Source organism: Salvelinus namaycush, chromosome 19 (genome assembly GCF_016432855.1).
Source record: "Salvelinus namaycush isolate Seneca chromosome 19, SaNama_1.0, whole genome shotgun sequence".
NCBI lineage: Eukaryota > Metazoa > Chordata > Actinopteri > Salmoniformes > Salmonidae > Salvelinus > Salvelinus namaycush.
In genome coordinates, this window is record NC_052325.1 from 9,391,692 (window position 1) to 9,397,691 (window position 6,000).

Here is a 6,000-nt window from a genome sequence, read left to right on the forward strand (position 1 = left end):
TGTGTGTGTGTGTGTGTGTGTGTGTGTGTGTGTGTGTGTGTGTGTCAAATGAAATGCGCCAAATACAACCTTACAGTATAATGCTTACTTACAAGCCCTTAACCAACAATGCAGTTCAAGAAAGAGTTGAGAAAATATTTACTAAATAAAATAAAAAAATAAATTGTAACACAAGAAAAATACATAACAATAACGAGGCTATATACAGTGTGTGTCTGTTTGTGTGAGTGAGCCAGGTCATGACCTCTGCAGCAGTGAGTGTGTGTGAGAGACAGAGGAGGACCCATGATAATGGCAAGGAGAGTTAGAGACCTGAAGCACAGAGAACCTCTATATCTCTTCTCCTTCTGTCTAACCATGTCTCTCTCTCTCTGTATCTCCTCTTCTTCTGTCTAACCATGTCTCTCTCTCTCTCTCTGTATCTCCTCTTCTTCTGTCTAACCATGTCTCTCTCTCTCTGTATCTCCTCTTCTTCTGTCTAACCATGTCTCTCTCTCTCTGTATCTCTTCTCCTTCTGTCTAACCATGTCTCTCTCTCTCTGTATCTCTTCTCCTTCTGTCTAACCATGTCTCTCTCTCTCTGTATCTCCTCTTCTTCTGTCTAACCATGTCTCTCTCTCTGTATCTCTTCTCCTTCTGTCTAACCATGTATCTCTCTCTGTATCTCCTCTTCTTCTGTCTAACCATGTCTCTCTCTCTGTATCTCTTCTCCTTCTGTCTAACCATGTCTCTCTCTCTCTGTATCTCTTCTCCTTCTGTCTAACCATGTCTCTCTCTCTCTCTCTGTATCTCTTCTCCTTCTGTCTAACCATGTCTCTCTCTCTCTCTCTGTATCTCCTCTCCTATGGTCTAACCATGTATCTCTCTCTGTATCTCTTCTCCTTCTGTCTAACCATGTCTCTCTCTCTGTATCTCTTCTCCTTCTGTCTAACCATGTCTCTCTCTCTCTCTGTATCCCCTCTCCTTTTGTCTAACCATGTCTCTCTCTCTCTCTGTATCTCTTCTCCTTTTGTCTAACCATGTCTCTCTCTCTCTGTATCTCTTCTCCTTCTGTCTAACCATGTCTCTCTCTCTGTATCTCTTCTCCTTCTGTCTAACCATGTCTCTCTCTCTCTCTGTATCCCCTCTCCTTTTGTCTAACCATGTCTCTCTCTCAGTATCTCTTCTCCTTCTGTCTAACCATGTCTCTCTCTCTCTCTGTATCCCCTCTCCTTTTGTCTAACCATGTCTCTCTCTCTCTCTGTATCTCTTCTCCGTCTGTCTAACCATGTATCTCTCTCTCTGTATCTCTTCTCCTTCTGTCTAACCATGTCTCTCTCTCTCTCTGTATCTCTTCTCCTTCTGTCTAACCATGTATCTCTCTCTGTATCTCTTCTCCTTCTGTCTAACCATGTCTCTCTCTCTGTATCTCTTCTCCTTCTGTCTAACCATGTCTCTCTCTCTCTGTATCTCTTCTCCTTCTGTCTAACCATGTCTCTCTCTCTCTCTGTATCTCTTCTCCGTCTGTCTAACCATGTATCTCTCTCTCTGTATCTCTTCTCCTTCTGTCTAACCATGTCTCTCTCTCTCTGTATCTCTTCTCCTTCTGTCTAACCATGTCTCTCTCTCTCTCTGTATCTCTTCTCCTTTTGTCTAACCAGGTCTCCCTCTCTCTCTGTATCTCTTCTCCTTCTGTCTAACCATGTCTCTCTCTCTCTCTGTATCTCTTCTCCTTCTGTCTAACCATGTATCTCTCTCTCTCTGTATCTCTTCTCCTTCTGTCTAACCATGTATCTCTCTCTCTGTATCTCTTCTCCTTCTGTCTAACCATGTATCTCTCTCTGTATCTCTTCTCCTTCTGTCTAACCATGTCTCTCTCTCTCTCTCTGTATCTCTTCTCCTTCTGTCTAACCATGTCTCTCTCTCTCTGTATCTCTTCTCCTTCTGTCTAACCATGTATCTCTCTCTGTATCTCTTCTCCTTCTGTCTAACCATGTCTCTTTCTGTATCTCTTCTCCTTCTGTCTAACCATGTATCTCTCTCGGTATCTCTTCTCCTCCTGTCTAACCATGTCTCTCTCTCTCTGTATCTCTTCTCCTTCTGTCTAACCATGTATCTCTCTCTCTGTATCTCTTCTCCTTCTGTCTAACCATGTCTCTCTCTCTCTCTCTGTATCTCTTCTCCTTCTGTCTAACCATGTCTCTCTCTCGGTATCTCTTCTCCTTCTGTCTAACCATGTCTCTCTCTCTGTATCTCTTCTCCTTCTGTCTAACCATGTCTCTCTCTCTGTATCTCTTCTCCTTCTGTCTAACCATGTCTCTCTCTCTGTATCTCTTCTCCTTCTGTCTAACCATGTCTCTCTCTCTCTGTATCTCTTCTCCTTCTGTCTAACCATGTATCTCTCTCTGTATCTCTTCTCCTTCTGTCTAACCATGTCTCTCTCTCTCTCTCTGTATCTCTTCTCCTTCTGTCTAACCATGTATCTCTCTCTCTCTGTATCTCTTCTCCTTCTGTCTAACCATGTCTCTCTCTCTCTCTCTGTATCTCTTCTCCTTCTGTCTAACCATGTATCTCTCTCTGTATCTCTTCTCCTTCTGTCTAACCATGTCTCTCTCTCTCTGTATCTCTTCTCCTTCTGTCTAACCATGTATCTCTCTCTGTATCTCTTCTCCTTCTGTCTAACCAGGTCTCTCTCTCTCTGTATCTCTTCTCCTTCTGTCTAACCATGTCTCTCTCTCTCTGTATCTCTTCTCCTTTTGTCTAACCATGTCTCTCTCTCTGTATCTCTTCTCCTTCTGTCTAACCATGTCTCTCTCTCTCTCTCTGTATCCCCTCTCCTGTCTACTGCGCTGGAATACTGATGCTGGAAGACACTGCAGGCCAGGAAGGGGTATAGAGACATCTCGCAGTATGTGACATCCTGTTTGTACTATCTACAGGAACTCCTCTGTATGGAAACTTGCAGGAAGGAACAGACAATGGTGGTCAACGTCATCTTAATCTACACAGACAAGCTAAACGCCTTTTATACACTATGTTTCCTCACCCCTGGTTGCACACATCTGCTTACTGCCACATAGACAAAGAGGTTGGATTTTTCTATAAAAGCTGAGAGCCACAACTCTGTTCGTTGAGCTTTCAACTCTGACTATTCTTCGTGACGGTTGTTTCATTTTTGCAAATCTTATAATAAAATTGTTGTCTCTTTCTATAGAATTTCTCTGACAATTCTTGCATGGGTTTTTGTTTTTTTGTTTAGTACATTTTTTCCCCCCACAATGAATAATGTACTTAGTGCTGAAGGTGATCTTCCATTATCTAACCTTCTCACTATCGCTCTATCTCTCTTCAGGCATTGGTGAAAATCAACCCCCAGCTCCAGCCAATGGTTGACTTGATCTGGGCTAACACACCCAAGTGGGAGGAACTGGACAAAGAGAGACAACACAGCCAGAGTGAGTCCAAACCCACAAGTCATTGTAGCAGTGACACCACAGAAACAAGAAGTTGTTCTTTGGGTGACACACCTTGCTGTGCAGGTGACCCTCCTAAACTAACATGCAAACTCCTGCTACCTTTCCAGGCAATCTTTCCTCTACCTCTTAGCTTCTGCACTCTTCACCGCAGCATGAAAAATAGGCATTGCAGTGCATTCATAGACTGACCAGGTGAATCCAGCTGAAAGCTATGATCCCTTATTGATGTCACTTGTTAAATCCACTTCAATCAGAGTAGATGAAGGGGACAGAGACAGGTTTTAAAGCCTTGAGACAATTGTGTGCAATTCAGAGGGTGAATGGGCAAGACAAAATATTTAAGTGCCTTTGAACAGGGTATGGTAGTAGGTGCCAGGTGCACCAGTTTGAGTGTGTCAAGAACTGCAATGCTGCTGTTTTTTTTAACGCTCAACAGTTTCCCGTGTGTATCAAGAATGGTTCACCACCCAAAGGACATCCAGCTAACTTGACACAACTGTGGGAAGCATTGGAGTCAACATGGGCCAGCATCCCTGTGGAACACTTTCGACATCTTGTAGAGTCCATGCCCTGACGAATTGAGGCTGTTCTGAGGTCAAAGGGGGGTGGGGGGGGGGTGCAACTCAATATTAGGAAGGTGTTCCTAATGTTTGGTATACTCAGTGAATGTAATGTTACATTAGAAGTATTACTGAATATACACTGTATATACAAAAGTATGTGGACACCCCTTCAAATGAGTGGATTTTACTATTTCAGCCACACCTTTTGCTGACAGGTGTATAAAATCAAGCACACAGCCAATGCATTCTCCATTGACAAACATTGGCAGTAGAATGGCCTTACTTAAGAGCTCAGTGACTTTCAACGTGGCACCGTCATAGGATGCCACCTTTTCAACAAGTCAGTTCGTCAAATTTCTGCCCTGCTAGAGCTGCCCTAGTCAACTGTAAGTTCTGAAGTGGAAACGTCTAGGAGCAACAACGGCCCAGCTGCGAAGTGGTTGGCCACAAAAGCTCACAGAACGGGACCGCCGAGTGCTGAAGCGCGTAAAAATCGTCTGTCCTCGGTTGCAACACTCATTACCGCATTCCAAACTGCCTCTGGAAGCAACGTCAGCACAAGAACTGTTCGTCGGGAGCTTCATGAAATGGTCGAGCAGCCACACACAAGCCTAAGATCACCATGCGCAATGCCAAGCATCTGCTCGAGTGGTGTAAAGCTCGCCGCCATTGGACTCTGGAGCAGTGGAAACACATTCTCTGGAGTGACGAATCACGCTTCACCATCTGGCAGTCCGACTGATGAATCTGGGTTTGGCGGATGCCAAGAGAATGCTACCTGCCCGAATGCATAGAGCCAACTGTCAAGTTTGGTAGAGGAGGAATAATGTTTTGGGTCTCTTTTTCATGGTTCGGGCTAGGCCCCTTAGTTCCAGTGAAGGGAAATCTTAAAGATACAGCATACAATGACATTCTGGACGATTCTGTGCTTCCAACTTTGTGGCAAGTTTGGGGAAGGCCCTTCCTGTTTCAGCATGACAATGCCCCCGTCCACAAAGCGAGGTCCATGCAGAAATGGTTTGTCGAGATCGGTGTGGAAGAACTTGACTGGCCTGCACAGAGCCCTGACCTCAACCCTATCAAACACCTTTTCGCCCAACATCAGTGCCCGACCTCACTAATGCTTGTGGCTGAATAGAAGCAAGTCCCCTCAGCAATGTTCCAACATCTAGGGGAAAGCCTTCCCAGAAGAGTGAAGGCGGTATTAGCAGCAAAGGGGGGACCAACTCCATATTAATGCCCATGATTTTGGAATGAGATGTTCGACGAGCAGGTGTCCACATACTTTTACATTAGAAGTATAACTATATGTCATGTAACATTAGACGTCTTACTATGTCATGTTACATACATTAGAACTCTTACTATGTCACTGGCTCCAGGTCATCTACAAGACCCTGCTAGGTAAAGTCCCCCCTTATCTCAGCTCGCTGGTCACCATAGCAGCACCCACCTGTAGCACGCGCTCCAGCAGGTATATCTCTCTGGTCACCCCCAAAGCCAATTCCTCCTTTGGCCGCCTCTCCTTCCAGTTCTCTGCTGCCAATGACTGGAACGAACTACAAAAATCTCTGAAACTGGAAACACTTATCTCCCTCACTAGCTTTAAGCACCAGCTGTCAGAGCAGCTCACAGATTACTGCACCTGCACATAGCCCATCTATAATTTAGCCCAAACAACTACCTCTCCCCCTACTGTATTTATTTATTTATTTATTTTGCTCCTTTGCACCCCATTATTTCTATTTCTACTTTGCACATTCTTCCACTGCAAATCTACCATTCCAGTGTTTTAATTGCTATATTGTATTTACCTCACCACTATGGCCTTTTGTTGCCTTTACCTCCCTTATCTCACCTCATTTGCTCACATTGTATATAGACTTACTTTTCTACTGTATTATTGACTGTATGTTTGTTTTACTCCATGTGTAACTGCGTTGTTGTATGTGTCGAACTGCTTTGCTTTATCTTGGCCAGGT